Consider the following 17,058-nt stretch of genomic DNA (forward strand, 5'->3'; position numbering starts at 1 on the left):
TCGAAGCTACGTAGTTATGCGGCGCCCCCATCGTCAGTAAATGGAAGTACTACAAAGAACACCGTTTAGTGCAGTTATTACACAAGTTTTGTTATAGACACAGCTCGGAAAAAATTCCCGAGGTCCGGACCTCGGTGACCTCAATGGTAGATACGGCCATGAGTGCGACTGCTGTGGTGGGGAAAGATGAGGCTGAACTTACAATGGGGTTTAATGGAGACATGTTGAACGTTTTTGTCACTTCATGCCCTCAAGAGGAATTTTGTTTAATTATTTTTGCTTTATTTTTTTTAAGATGTTTTTCTACGTTTCTCATGAAAAATTATGTCTCTCGGGGTGTAGGGTTTGGGAATTATGGCAGGTTTAAAAGAAAATATGAAGGCAAAATTAAATCTGTCCTCCACTCTAGCTGTGACATCACGCACTCTAAAATCTGAAGAAGGCCTCTACCAAGGTCTGAACAATGTTTAATATCTCTAAAAGTATGAATCAGATTTAAATGTAGTGTTACACGAATAATGGCAGAAAGATGTGTCACATTTTAAAGTTGGAATGAGGTTTCTGAGTGAAAGTATGAAGGAGCAGTTAGCAGTTGAAGTTGCATGAAGATTGTTCAAGTCTGAAGAGTTTCTCCATTGACTTCCATGTTAAAAATGTGATTAATTTTGGGATGTATCTCTGGAATTATGAAAGTTATGATTAAGAAAAGTAATGGCAATCGATTCCCGACCGAGCTGAACGTTTTGATGTTTGCATGGAGTTTCTGCCATGTGGAATGTGGGAGAAGAAGAGGTACAAAATAACCCGGCGGAATAATAAAGAATTTTGCGTGTCGAAGAACAGATAGTTGGAATGCTGTAACAGCATTCCCACTAAATAATCTTTGAGACAGGGAAGGGGCCGACAAAGCGAGGAGCCAACTTACGGGACTCGACTTGAAAAGAAAGGTCCTGAGTGGAGAGCCATACTCTCTGGCCGACACGATAGGTGGCAGCAGGGATCCGTCTGCGGTCTGCTGCCCTTTTGTGCCGAGCAGATGTCCTAAGCAGCACTTGTCTGGCCCAAGTCCAGATGCGACAGCACCTTCAAATCAGTGCCAAGGCAGAAGGAACCCTGACCTCTCCCTCCAGGGACGGAAACAGGGGCGGTTGGTCGCCATAAGCACACTGAAATGGGATATAAGATGGGATATAAGACCAGTAGAAGAGCAAGGCAATGTGCATACTCAACCCAGATAAGATTCTCACTCCAAATAGGGTTCTGAGAGACGAGAAAGCGCAGACCGGTCTCCAACTCCTGGTTGAGCCGCTTGGTCTGTCCGTTGGACTGAGGGTGATGACCGGAGGAGAGGCTAACGGTGGAACCCAGGAGAGCACAGGAGTCCTTCCAAAACTTGGAAACGAGCTGGGGACCCCATCCGACACAACATCTTTAGAGAAGTGTTAGAGAAAATGCAAGTTGTCTCCTCTTATGGGTTTTAATGCACTGATACTGTGTGTGATTTTGCACTGTGTATGATCTTGCAGCTGCCTCTTCTGAGATAGGAGAAGGCAGGGCATAATTCCTGTTGTTGATCCAGATGAGAGGACACATACTTCTTCTCTCCTCACTTCTTCGAGAGGCAAAGGCAAAGAGCAACATTGGCGCGAAGGAAATACGTGACTTTCCAAAGATGTCCCGACACCTTCCATCTAACCAGTGAAGCCACTCCTCCAGTTTGTTTGTTTGTTTGTTTGTAGCCTTTATTTATCCAGGTAAAAAATCCCATTGAGATCAACGATCTCTTTTACAAGGGAGACCTGCCCCACATTGGTTACACATGTAACTGAAAACAAAAAGGACACATACAACATAATGAGTTACAATTTACAAACGTATTCACAAAGAAAGGTACCAGGAGTATCAAATATCATTTCATCAAGCTGTGCTTTAAAATGATGCAGGGGAACCAAAATCCTAATTTTCAAAATGTTTTGCAGAGTGTTCCAAGCTAGAAGACCTGCGCACATAAAAGTTGTAGTGCCTAAAACAGTCCTAGCACTTGGTACATGTAATAAAAAACACATGGGATCTTAGGCAATAGCTACTTGTGACGTAAGGTGGTAGTTTACCCAGCATGGCTTTATAAATAAACATGTACCAGTGACTGAGCCTCCGAACAGTAAGTGAAGGCAGACCTGCCCTGGCATACAGGGTACAGTGATGAGTAAGTGCTTTACAGTTTGTAAAAAATCTCAGCGCACTGTGATAGGCGGTATCTAACTTGATCAGGGGGGTATACTACGAAGCTGGTTCAACCTAACCTGGATATGTTTGAGTTAGCCGGTTGGCCTAATCCGAAACATACGCGCTCTCGCTACTACGACGCGGGTTATCAAGTGGATTGCTCAAGCCAGCCGTGTCCTATCTAGGTGCGCGTTCACATGAAAGGGGTGGTATTTGGAGCATTCGACCAATCACAAACATGGAGAAGCGTACTGACAGCGCAGCGTCATACTTCCTGAATGAAAAGTCAACTATATAATTAGACACATATGAAGACGTTAAACTTTAAACATCCACTTTAAACATCCATGACTTAAACACTTTATCCAGGATAAAAGCCACATTCTTGCACCTGCAAGGTGAATACAGCTGGTAAAAGAAAAAGTGTTTGAATGCGTACATTAACAGGTTTATGATATCACTACCCCGTCTAAGACACGAGTGGATCTGACTTTAATTACATTTGCCTCGAGTGTTTCGTCAACTTAATGTGTTGCTTAAAATTATACTTCTGCATACAGTATGTGACACTGTGAGTGTTGCACGGCCAGATACGGCTCAGCTGACTCAGATAAGGAGATATATGATACATTATGATGTGATATGCCGCGGACTGTACTTAATGTTACTCTGATCCGGTTACTTATGTTGTGGCAGATATTTAAGTAAGCTTTCTTAACGCTAATGTTATAATAGTCAGATTGCTGGGCAGGTGTATTCATATATCAAATCACCATAGTCCAGCACAGGTAAAAAGTTCACAGAGACTAGCCTTTTCCTGGCCTCAAGCGAGAAAGAGGACTTGTTTCTGAAAAAGAAACCTAGCTTCACCCTTAGCTTTCTAAGCAGATTGACCTGAGGTTTAAAAGAGAGACAATCATCAAGCCAGATACCAAGGTATTTATAACAGGTAACCACTTCCAGTATTTTAGTACTTTTCCTTGCTTAGTAACAATATCCAAAGTTGTCTCCGGTGTCTTTTTGGCTTTTGAAAATAGCATTACCTTAGTTTTATCGACATTTAAAAGAAGCTTAAAAGTGGGGTAGGTAATTTTGGAGAAACCAGCTCAAGTGCGCTAGAATTTGAAAATACACAACCGGAAAAAATCTGCCACTTCCTTACAGAGCCCCTCCTCCAACACACACGAACGCGCACATGACCAATGAGGGCACGAGATAAGTTTGTGCACAGATGGAAGGCTGACAGGCAGGTAGGCCATCCAGTTATTTTAGCCGTGCCGGCTAAAATGATTGGTCATGCTTTTTACAGTACTACGGCTTCCACAGATGACATTTTTGTATGGATTTTTTGTCAAAGCACTTAAGATATTCATTGCTATCGGGATGTTAAGAGCATTCCATGGAATATAACAAAAAGTGTATCTCAAGCTGGTTTCTGTTACAATCTCAGGCACGTAGTATGTAAAGATGTAGCACTTAATGTCAGATTCCAGCTTACAGCTTCCTGCCTACGACCTGCCTAAAACCAGTATAGAGGAATGTTAAGCCCTCCCACTATTTTCCAAGAGGGCGTTGCCAGATTTTCAATTTCAGGTTTTAACCAGGAGATGGCGCTTCATTCACAAATACAGAAAGACAAGTTTCATGGACTTTCAGTTGTGTTTTGAAGAGCATTTGAACACATCAATATTTTAGATCAACTAAAGTATATCTAATCTTGTAATTCAATAATATATAGTCTTTACATATGAAATAATCATAATAATAATGTAAATGTTTACATTACACTTCTTTATTTGTTATGCTCATACTTCTACCTTTACAATCGTTTGCTTTAATATGCAGTATATTTTTTGTATATTTTTGCGTTTGCTTCCTCCTGCTCCTTTTCGGACACATACTGTATGATTTATTATTATTATTATTATTAATATGAAGATATTATTAACATAAGATAAGATGTTACTTTATTGATTGAACATTTTAGTTTAGAATGTGCTGTCCCACGGTAATTCAGAAGGCTCACAGGTCACATTCCGACCATTATTTAAAACAATAGGTGCTTTCACACCGTCTACAGCTTGATTTGTATAGAGGGAGCTCTGTGGCCGAATGGCCAGCGATTAGTTGTGGCGCTTTTATCATAGGTGATCAGAGCTAACTGCCTGCCGTCAGATTTCATTTAAAAAACAGATCTGATTTTTAGACTATTTCTGCGCTCATAAAGAATGATAAGAATAAGAATAATGCGTATTGAACTGGTTTCCTTAATTAGTGAGTTTATTTAACACTAGAACCGCCAATCGGGTCAATTTGTGTGATGTGTGTTGTGTGTGTGCAATGTAACTTTTTTTCGATAAAATACTAAAGTCTCCCAGTCCGTGACTTTTCCTGAAAGTGTGTTATGTAGCACCCTATGTTGTTAAAAATTGCATTCTAATAGCGGGATTTGACGGGTTTAGGTAGGCCTATACCAAAACCTCTGGCGGTTCTAGTGTTAAGGTAATTAGGTACAGTAGAAGCCCTTTTTTATCAGTAACGAATTTAGCAGTTGAACATAAAAGTCAACTATCTGAGGGTCACTTGCAATGACGGTGTTGTGTCTAACTGTAAACTTGTCACTCAGATTAACCTACAGTTAATTTAGCTGCTGTAGAAGAAAGATCAGGGGGGAGGGGGGGAGAGAGCTGTGGTTGATGGGCCATTAGTTGTGTAAATACACAGCTGAGAGCTGCCGTTTCATTCAGACTGTTTAAAAAAAGGTAAATAGGCCTACAGACTATTTTTCAAGATCAGCTACGCTTTGGGATCCGCTACGCTTTGGGATCCTGATCTGCCGCCGAGGCTCCATTAAAATATAAATATTTTTAGCGAATTACTGAGTTTAGGCACGTTAATAACGTTTTAATGAAGTTGAATACAGTTATTTGTCAGTGATTTCATGTAAATTGTGTGTGTGTGTGTGTGTGTGTGTGTGTGTGTGTGTGTGTGTGTGTGTGTGTGTGTGTGTGTGTGTGTGTGTGTGTGTGTGTGTGTGTGTGTGTGTGTGTGTGTGTGTGTGTGTGTGTGTGTGTGTGTGTGTGTGTGTGTGTGTGTGGTTAAAACACTTTCATGAAGTGAAGGAGGTTTTCCTTCTATAAAACAGCTGTGGACAGCAGTGAGTGTCACGGACATGAATTCATAGATCAAGGCAGACTGGTGCACACACTCTCCTGTCCTGCCAGGCGACACGCCCGTTGTAAGCCGTCTCCCTCACTCCTCACATCCCTAGCTGCATCCCCACAAGTGTATTATGTTGTTACATCGTTTCAGATGTTATACAAACTTGTCACCTTTCGGTGAAATTCGCCGTTTTGAATCCAAAATAGGTCGTTTGTGTGATTCATGTAGATCTGCAATAAAAATATTTTTGGGATATGGGGGGGTCTGGGACCCGGAGTAATCTGCGGCCGTGAGCTGTTGTGCCATCATGACACGCATGGTGTTCTTTTTTTATATATTATAATGAAGTGCGAGCTGTGTGCTCGAGTCTTCCTGCCTGTCGGCTCTGCTCTCATGGATGTATAATAAGGCTCTGCTGCTCCGAGATGATGGTCTAGCTTCAGCAGCTACATTACCTACGGGTGCGTTCGTTAATATTAACTGTGCGGTCCGGAGTCACTGTGGCACAGACTGGACCGCTGGTGAACAGCTGTTAGAACGGTTCTTTCAGGTGTTCAGAGCAGAGCTCCCTGTCGGAGCGGCAGAGCGTGATGTGAACTGAATTTTTTTTCTGTGGCAATAATATTTAAGGAATCGTTGAGCTAGCTGGCTAGCATACATTGTCACTATCTGCTAACGTTAGCTTTAGCCTTCTATTTCTAATAGTTTTTTTCATAGGCTATAAACAGAGGTGGTATAAGTATATATATATATATATATATATATATATATATATATATATATATATATATATTGTACTTGAGTAAAAGTAGAAGCACTCAGATCTTGTAGTAGAATAAAAGTAGAAGTAGGCTACTCAGATCTTGTACTTGAGTAAAAGTAGAAGCACTCAGGTCTTGTACTTGAGTAAAAGTAGAAGTACTCAGATCTTGTACTTAAAAGTAATAGTACCAGAGTGTAGGAATACTCTGTTACAGTAAAAGTCATGCATTCAAAATGTTCCTCAAGTAAAAGTAGAAAAGTATTATCATCAAAATATAGTTAAAATAGCGACAGTAAAAGTAGTCATTGTGCAGATTGGTCCATTTCAGAATAACATATATGATGTGTTTTATAATGATTGATCATGAAAGTGTTCTCAAAGCTGGTAAAGGTGCAGCTAGTCTGAATGACTTTGTATACTGCAAGGTAGCTTGTGGATTTACTCCAGGTGGAACTAAAGTCGGATTTAACACTTGATTATATTTCACATCATTCATCCACATCTGTAAAGTAACTAAAGATATTAAATACATGTAGGGGAGTAGAAGTACACCATGTAGGGGAGACCGGGGCTGGTTGTCTCACGGGTTGGTTGTCACATTGCTTATTCCAGGCACACTAGGTGGCGCTGTGGTAAAATTTTGATATCAAACTGTTAACCTTTGATAGCTTAATCATTTGCACTAGGAATTTTGCTGAGCAGACACACAACATTGAGGTGAGGAGACAATTTTTAATTTTCATGGGTCAGAGTACATTTTCATGTTGGTGTTGTTTTTGTATTGAGAGCTTGTAGGATATTAGTCATTCAAAAACAAAACACTCATTAAAAAGCCAAAGGTAGTAGCTTTATTTTGAGTCATATTTTAGCTATCAAGTTAAAGCCATGTGGCAGCTAGGTTAGCATCTTTGTCAAGAGGTCAGTTGGGGATGGTTGTCACATAGTTCGTGAGGGGGACTACTTCGTCAAGTACTAGAATTAGGTTTTTTTTTCAACTTAGGATGTGCAGACAGTGATATCTTGTGTCTTTGTTGGTAGAATGGTCAGGAACTTCAAGAGAAAGACAGAGAGGGGCAGAACACCAGCAGACATTATGCTTTTGGCTGTGAGGCAGGTGAAGCTAGAAGGCAAAAGCATACGTAGGACAGCTAAATAATTCAATATTAACTACAGGACATTGACCCGTTACTGCCAGAAAATGTCAGATGAAGACATCCAGGGTGGCGCTACCACTCCCTCAGTGCCAGTTGGATATAGAAAAAATCGCCAGATTTTCAACAGTCACCAAGAACAGCAGCTGAGAGATTACATATTAAAGGCCTCTGAGATCTATTATGGTCTCTCTCCCAAAGAAGTGCGCTGTCTGGCTTACCAGTTTTCTGTGTCACAGCAAATTAAGATTCCACAGTCCTGGAGTGACACTAGTCAAGCCAGTGCTGACTGGTTCAGTGGCTTTCTCAAGCGCCATCCTTCTCTCTCCATCCAATCACCTGAGGCCACAAGCTTGGCACGAGTCTCAAGCTTCAATAGGGAGAATGTTGCCAAGTTCTTTGACAACTTGGAGAGGGTCATGCAGAAGTACAAATTTGGGCCTAATGATATTTGGAACATGGACGAGACCGGTGACACCACTGTACATAAGCCAAATAAAGTTGTGGCTCGGAAGGGCCACAAACAAGTGGGCAGCCTCACATCCGCCGAAAGGGGAACACTTGTCACAATCGCTGCAGCTGTTTCTGCCACTGGGAACAGCATCCCCCCTTTCTTTGTTTTCCCAAGAGTCAATTACCGAGATCACTTCCTTAAAAATGGGCCTGTTGGAAGTAGAGGTGTAGCAAACGTGTCTGGATGGATGAAGGAGGAGCATTTTGTGGATTTTCTGAAGCATTTTGTCAGCCACACGAAATGTTCAAAAGAGAAGCCCTCTCTGCTGCTTTTGGACAACCACGGATCACATCTCTCTGTGGATGGCCTTGACTATGCCAAAGAAAATGGTGTGGTCATCTTGTCCTTTCATCCACACTGCTCACACAAGCTTCAGCCCCTTGACAGGTCAGTGTATGGACCTTTTAAGAAGCATGTCAGCTCTGCCTGTCACGCCTGGATGATGCAAAACCCAGGGAAGACCATGTCAATTTATGACATTCCAGGCATTGTCGCCATTGCCTACCCACTGGCTGCAACCCCTACCAACATCCAGTCAGGCTTCAGGGTTTCGGGCATTTACCCATTTAACAGGGATGTGTTTGAGGACTATGAGTTTGCCCCATCTTTCGTTACAGATCGGCCCCTAGCCCCTCCCACCACTGTGCAACAGCAGGACCTGTCCCCTCCCACCACCAGTCAACAGCAGCCACTGGCCCCTCCCACCACCAGTCAACAGCAGCCACTGGCCCCTCCCACCACCAGTCAACAGCAGCCACTGGCCCCTCCCACCACCAGTCAACAGCAGCCACTGTCCCCTCCCACCACCAGTCAACAGCAGCCACTGTCCCCTCCCACCGCTACCTGTTCAACTATTTGGTCAAGCCCAGAAGATATCCGTCCATTTCCAAAGGCGGGCCCAAGGAAACTGGTCCAGCATAGGAGAAAATGCACAAGTGCTGTACTAACAGATACTCCCGTGAAAGCCCAAATTGAAAATGAGAAAAGGTCTGCTGCTGCTAGGAAGAAAATTGTTGTGACCAAAGATGCTCCTCAGCTGTCAAAAAGAAAAGCCCCTCTTAAAAAGAAGGCAGCCAAGAAGCTAAAGCTAGAAGAGGAGTCTGAGGAGGAGGAATGCTTCTGCCTGGTCTGCATTGAGCCATACAGCAATAGCAAGTCCAGGGAAGTATGGCTCAGATGTGTTCGCTGCCAAATGTGGGCCCACAAAGGTTGTACCCCTGGCAATCCATCGGCATACATCTGTCACAACTGTGATTCTTGTGACTCTGAATGAAGCACAGCCTGTCCTGCGCAGGGTTTCCTACTTTAGTTCAGTAGATTGTTGAGAATATTGTCTTGTAAACCTTTTAAGACTGTTGGTCTGCTTGTTTTTGTTTACTGTTATAACTTACATAATGAATAGCAAGTCCAGGGAAGTGTGGCTCAGATGTGTTCGCTGCCAAATGTGGGCCCACAAAGACTGTACCCCTGGCAATCCAGGGGCATACATTTGTCACAACTGTGATTCTTGTGACTGAATGAAGCACAGCCTGCTAGTTTAGTTCAGTAGGTTGTTGAGAATATTGTATTGTAAACCTTTTAAGACTGTTGGTCTGTTTGTTTTTGTTTGCTGTTAGGCAACTTACATGCTAATAAAGAGGTTTTAGCACTGAAAATGATTTAATTTTATTTCTCAACACAGTAGACAATTCAAGTAACTGATCACCTCCTTTAATCCCATTGTTTAAACATAAGGGGCATTGATGACAACTATCATAGGGGTGGTATTCATATTAAAACTTATTTGCAGTTTCTAGCTTAAAAAACGAAAAAGTTACACATTTTTTAACATCCCTTTTTATCACTGAAATCCCGTTGAAACTCTATAGGGACAACCAACCCCATACCCTGTGACAACCAACCCCGTGATGGGGTTGATTGTCACATTGTGTCAGAGTGTCTTTGATGGTTAATTGCTCCCTGTTACAATACATTCTAAAAGTAAAAATGATACACATTTAAAGCCAAGACCCCAAGCTTTCATTTCATGTAGGAGTTACTGCTGAAAGAGTTTTTGAAGATGAGCAATTCATGCATGAGTAAAAATTGTGACAACCAACCCGGGTCTCCCCTACCTCTGAACTGTAGTGGAGTAGAAGAACAAAGTAGCAAAACATTGAAATACTTAAATAAAGTACAAGTATCTCAAAATTGTGCCCAAGTATAGTACTTATTGAGTTTATGAACTTAGTTACTTTACACACCATGTGGCTATAAAGAGAAAGACTAAGCCTTGCACAGAGGCATGAAAATACATTTTCAAAATGCTCAACAGTGCTGCCAAAATTATAAAATGACTACTACACAATTAAAATAAATGCTTTTATATATTTCTATTAGATGTGACTCTTTGGCGTTTCTGTTATTATTAACACTGCTGCTTTAGTTGTTCTGACTGCTAAAATCCTCTGTTATTCCTAATTTTAAAGCCGATATTCCGTGGGGTGGGGGAGCCGGGGGCTCGGATCCTTGTCACCTTTTTCATACAGATGAGTTTGCATCCCAAAGCCTCAGTCACCTTAATTCATGTAATAAAAACATCTCAGGTCAGTAACACTCAAAGCTAAATGTGCAATACGATGTTCAGCTATGTTACTATTTATAATGTTATTGTTGTTACATCAGAAGATGTATATATTGGAATGATTTCTTAACTTACAGTAGGCTATTTTTTACAATGTGTTTTGGAAGGATTTATTAAATTACTGTGAATATTGTCATTGTTGAAGGCTTTTAGAGAAAGATGAACTATAAGCCTGCATTACATAACATTTTATACCTAAAAACATAAAAGCCACAATAAATAAATCACAATTATTGTAGTTATTTGTACCTACCGTATTGCTTTCAACCCACCAGCTTTTATGGTGTTGTTACGTCACTAACTGTAAGCTTGTCAGTCTATGGTCACTCAGAGTAACCTACAGTTAATTTAGCTGCTGGAGAAGAAAGATCAGGGGGGGAGGGGGGAGAGAGCTGCCGTTTCATTCAGACTGTTTAAAAAACGGTAACAACGGACTATTTTTCTTAGCGGATGCATGTCAATTTAAATCAATACAACTATGTTTTAAATCAATAAAAACATTTTCTAATCCATAAAAGCATTTAAATTAATATTGGAAGTCATGTCGTTACTTTGTTGAGAATATGGCCATGTAATAAGCGGGATAATTTGCAGCGACTTGTTCCTTATGGGGAAAATAACACCCGTCATCCAGATCAGGATCCCTCCGCTACGCTTTGGGATCCTGATCTGCCGACGAGGCTCCATTAAAATATAAATATTTTTAGTGAATTACTGAGTTTAGGCACGTTAATAACGTTTTAATGAAGTTGAATACAGTATATTCATATGTGTCAGTGATTTCATGTCAATTCGGCGAACATAAACATAAATTATCGTGGTGAAGATGATGATTAAATTAGGATTAAAAATCGAGAGCCGGGCATTTCCTCCCGTTCGTTTTTTTCGACAAACAACATTATTTTGTTAAATAACAACATGGTGATGTTTTGTAAATGATTACATGTCTCTTATTTAGCACAGAGTATGATATCCGTGACATATGAATCTTAACAAAGTTCCGCTATACATCCAGCGTACTGTATCTGACTTTATTTCACATGAGCTCCAGTGTGGAACCCCACTGAGCCCCCTGGTGGATCAATGATCCATTGCAGCTGGCTTCATTATAATTACATTTATCTATCACGGGGGCGGTCTCAAGTCAAGCTGGAGGTTTTCCCTTGAGCGAGGGCAGATCACGTACCAATCACGGCCCTCGCGTTTCAAACTGTCTGAAATGAATCGCAACATCTGTAGGACCCAAATGCAAGACCCGGGAGACAGAGGTAAAGTATTTGTTGGATACTTTATTTTCCAAAACATCAACAAAAATGAAAACGCTCACGCAGTGAGGAATCAAAAACCAAAGAGTTCCAAGAGCATAGACCTTACGTGACAACAGACAAGACTAACTGACACTGAACACTGGGAGACAGGGGAATTTAAACACAGTAACAAGGCACAGGTGGGAACAATCAGGGTCGGGGCTGACACTGATGGGCACAGGAGACACACGAGGAGTGACAGGTGAAAATAATCAGGGAATTAGACACACCAGGGAACTAACGACAGACATGAAAAACACAGGGAAAAGGACCAGACAATAACCCAGGAGGAAAAACATGACAGCAAACACCCAAACCTAGACAGACAACACTCAAACCCGTGACATAAACCTGGGGGTGTGACAGAACCCCCCCCCTCAAGGGACGGATCCCAGACGTCCCATAAAACAAAGTCCAGCAGGATGGGTGGAGGGGGTCCGGAGGATGGGTCTCGGGCGGACGGCCCGGGGCAAGGCAGAGACCATGGATGGGTTCTCGGGAGGACGGCCCGGGGGCAAGGCAGAGTTCAAAAAGGGGAACTCGGGCGGACGGCCCGGGGGCAAGGCAGAGTTCAAAAAGGGGAACTCGGGCGGACGACCCGGGGGCAAGGCAGAGTTCAAAAAGGGGGTCTCGGGCGGACGGTCCGGGGCAAGGCAGAGTTTGAGGAGGGGCGAAGACCACAGCTCTCAGGGGACCGGGCAGGAGCCGGTGTTGACCGGACAGGAACCGGAGTCGGTGGAACGGGTGTTGGCAAGATTCTCCACGGAAGAGGACAAGGAGTTGGCAGGACCCCTGACGATACAGGTGATGTCGAGGCCTCCAACGAAACAGGACATGGGGTTGGCAGGGCCCCCGGTAGAAGAGTCGTCGGCGGGACCCTCAACGGCACAGGACATAGAGTTGGCAGGACCCCCGGCAGAAGAGTAGTCGGCGGGCCCTCCAGTGGCACAGGACATAGAGTTGGCAGGACCCCCGGCAGATAAGTAGTCGGTGGGGCCTCCAATGGCACAGGACATAGGGTTGGCAGGACCCCAGGCAGAAGAGTAGTCGGCGAGGCCTCCAACGGCACAAGACATAAGGTTGGCAGGACCCCCGGGAGAAGAGTAGTCGGCGGGGCCTCCAACGGCACAAGACATAAGGTTGGCAGGACCCCCAGCGGAACCTCCAACGGCACAAGAGTAGGGACTTGAGTGGAGACTCGAGAGGAAACTTGAGAGTTGACTTGAGAGATGGCTTGAGAGGGATCTTGAGCGGGAACTTGAACGGAGACTTGAGAGGAAACTCGATAGGGAACTCGAGAGGAAACTCGATAGGGAACTCGAGAGGAGACTCGAGAGGTGACTCGAGAGGGGACTTGAGAGGGGACTCGAGAAGTGACCTGAGAGGGAACTCGAGAGGTGACCTGAGAAGGAACTCGAGAGGGAACTCGAGAGGTGACTAGAGAAGTGTCTTGAATGGGAACTCGAGAGGTGACTCGAGAGGGGACTCGAGAAGAGACTTGAGAGGGGACTCGAGAGGTGACTCGAGAGGGGACTCGAGAGGGAACTCGAGAGGAGACTTGAGAGGGAACTCGAGAGGGAACTCGAGAGGTGACTTGAGAGAGAACTCAAGAGGTGACTGGAGAGGGAACTCTAGAGGGAACTCGAGAGGGAACTCGAGAGGGGACTTGAGAAGAGATTTGAAAGGGGACTCGAGAGGTGACTCGAGAGGGAACTCGAGAGGGGACTCGAGAGGGAACTCGAGAGGGGACTTGAGAGGGAACTCAAGAGGTGACTTGAGAAGTGTCTTGAATGGGAACTCGAGAGGTGACTCGATAGGGGACTGGAGAAGAGACTCGAGAGGAGACTTGAGAGGTGACTCGAGAGGGAACTTGAGAGGGAACTCGAGAGGGAACTCGAGAGGTGACTCGAAAGGTGACTTGAGAGGGAACTCGAGAGGTGACTTGAGAGTTGACTTGAGAGGTGACTTGAGAGGGAACTCGAGAGGATACTTGAGAAGTGTCTTGAATGGGGACTCGAGAGGTGACTCGAGAGGGTACTTGAGAAGAGACTTGAGAGGAGACTTGAGACGGTTGGTTCGCCAACAGAACACGAGGGGCTGTAGTCGGCTGGTACGCCGACAGGACTCGGGGAGCTGGCGTCGGCTGAACAGCCAACAGGAGACGAGGTGCTGGAGTCGGCCGGTATGTCGACAGGACTCGGGGAGCTGGCGTCGGCTGAACAGCCAACTGGAGACGAGGAGCTGGAGTCGGCCGGTATGCTGACAGGACTCGGGGAGCTGGCGTTGGTCGGTACGCCGACAGGACTCGGGGAGCTGGCGTTGGCCGGTAAGCCAGTCCTGGAGCCGAAACTGGAGTCGGAACCATGGGTACTGGAGCCGGTACTGAAGCCAGAACCATGGCTATAAGGTCCAGTTCTGGAGCCGGAAACATGATTGCTGGGGCCGGCACTGGAGCCGGGACCATGGCTGTAAGGTCCGGTTCTGGAGCTGTAAACATGACTGCTGGGGCCGGCACTGGAGCCGGAAACATGGCTGTATGGTCCGGTTCTGGAGCCGGAAACATGGCTGTAAGGTCCGGAGCTGAAGCAGGGACCATGGCTGCTGGGGCCGGCACTGGAGCCGGAACCCTGGCCTTGCATCTCTTAGGAGTTTTTTGGAGGCTTCGTGGACCTCCAAACGCCAGACCAGACCCAAAGAAAGGGTCAGAAAATGAGGACTGGCTCTCAGGGCTACGTGAAAAAATCCTAAGCCACTCGGGCAACAAGCTCCAGAGCCAGGGCTTGCGAGAAACCTCCTGACGTGCCTCCTTCAACGCAGCCTCTAGATGAGGCGCCTTTCCATGTATAAAAAATATACTCCAGAGAGTATCCAAGACGTTCCGCCTGTAGCATCAAAACGTCTGCTGGGTCCATTTTTGGTCAGTTCGTTCTGTTACGATCTCAGGCACGTAGCATGTAGGACCCAAATGCAAGACCCGGGAGACAGAGGTAAAGTATTTGTTGGATACTTTATTTTCCAAAACATCAACAAAAATGAAAACGCTCACGCAGTGATGAATCAAAAACCAAAGAGTTCCAAGAGCGTAGACCTTACGTGACAACAGACAAGACTAACTGACACTGAACACTGGGAGACAGGGGAATTTAAACACAGAGTAACAAGGCACAGGTGGGAACAATCAGGGGCGGGGCTGACACTGATGGGCACAGGAGACACACGAGGAGTGAGAGGTGAAAACAATCAGGGAATTAGACACACCAGACAGACAACACTAAAAACTGTGACATAAACCTGGGGGTGTGACAGTTTCTCAAACCTACCTTTAAAGGCCATGTAATGCATCTAACAGAGGTGTTTTTTAACATGTAGTCTAGATATCACCAGAATAAAAATAAATAAAAATGTTTAAAGTTTGGTCATAATTAAATGACATATACGTTAAAAACCGATGTGGGTTCCGAAGTTTGCCGAGTACGCCCCCGATCACTCCCGAACGAGCGGTGACGTCACACGTGGCAAATATTGCCATTTGATCAGTCCAAATGGCAAGCAACGCGACAACTTCAGACAGCGACAGCGACAGCGATCATTCAAGCTCAGATTCGGTGGGTTATCTGGATTCAGTTACAGAAGTAGAGAGTGAACCAGCTAGCCTTTCACTTCAAGGCATCTTGCCTTATCAGTACGAGCCTCCTGCCCGGCAATCGAACAACGAGGCAGAAACCTGTGAAAGAGAAGCGGATTCCGCAGCCGGCGAGACTCGAGTCGGCAATACTGAATGGTAAATTCTGTTTTATTTAATTTGACCTGCACTAAATGTCGATCTTAATTTGTCATCTGTTCCTCACACGTCCGGCAGATATTGTTTTTTTTTAATGTTATGTACAATATTCAGGTGTACATGTCAATGCTGTGAAAGCATGCCCACTGCAGATGAATGTGTATGCTGCAGAGAGATCTGGCAGGTGATGGAACAAATAGACAGTTTGCAACCTACTGACCAGATAGAAGACACCGACGAGAGTCCTGCACGGGTCTGATTTTCAAGACCCGCACCCGCAACGTGCAATACCGAACCCGCCCCGCTACCCGCACATATTACCAATTAGTTCCGCAACCCGACCCGACCCGTCGGCACAGGATCCCCGACCCGAACCCGCATATATGAGCACTGAGCAGTGAAAACGTGCAATTATTAACACACGCAGTTGCATATTTGTCTCAAAAAGCGTGGGATGTTGGTTATTTTCTCCATCTAGGAGGACACCAAAAGCCTCCCAGACGTTGGATTTTGCTCTTGAGGAAGTGTTGGAAAATGCTGTATTCTCCGCTGGAGAGCTTCACCTCAGCCATTCAGAATGTACAGCGCTCAGAAGCAGATTGATGCGCTGCAGAGGTTATGATTATACACCAGGGGTGTCAAACGTACGGCCCGCGGGCCGGATCAGGCCCGTGAACAAGTTTAATCCGGCCCGCGAGATGATTTTGGAAAGTATAAAAAATAAAAAGAGCTGCAATTTTTCAATGAAAGAAACTGCTGTTCTAAATGTGTCCACTGGGTGTCGCAATAGCAATTATGTGAAGCGAGCAAACTATGTATAACGGGGCTGAGGAAGTAATCCTGTGTTTACAGTCTATCGTGCTTGGCTTCCTCACTCCCCAAAATGTCGCTATCAAAAAAGAGAAAAGTGGACACAGAGTGCAGAGTTTTCCAAGAAAAATGGTCATCCTCCTATTTATTCACGGAAGTGAATGGGAAACCCGTGTGTTTGGTTTGTTCGCAGCACGTTTCAGTGCTGAAAGAATATAACCTTCGTCGCCACTATGAGACTCAACATGCCGACAAATATGATAACTTGAAAGGAAAACAGAGAAGCGAAAAGGTGAAGGAATTGCTGGCGGGTCTGAAAAAACAGCAGTCTGTGTTTACTCATAGCCGAGAAATCGGCGATGCTGCAGTGAAAGCCAGCTACCTTATTGCTAATGAAATTGCAGTGGCTTCAAAACCATTTAGCGAGGGTGAATTTGTGAAGACATGCATGCTGACAGCTGCAGAGATTGTGTGCCCTGAAAAGCGTCAAGCTTTTGAAAATATCAGCCTGACAAGAAACACAGTTGCACACAGGATTTCTGATCTTTCGGAGGATTTGGACAGCCAATTGAAGCGCAAAGTTAAGTCGTTTATTGCGTTTTCAGTTGCAATTGATGAAAGCACGGACATTACAGATGTTGCGCAACTGGCCATATTCATCCGCGGAGTTGATGATACTTTGACCGTAACCGAGGAGTTTGTGGAGTTGGTGCCGATGACG

This window comes from Notothenia rossii (assembly GCF_949606895.1).
Source record: "Notothenia rossii genome assembly, chromosome: 4".
NCBI lineage: Eukaryota > Metazoa > Chordata > Actinopteri > Perciformes > Nototheniidae > Notothenia > Notothenia rossii.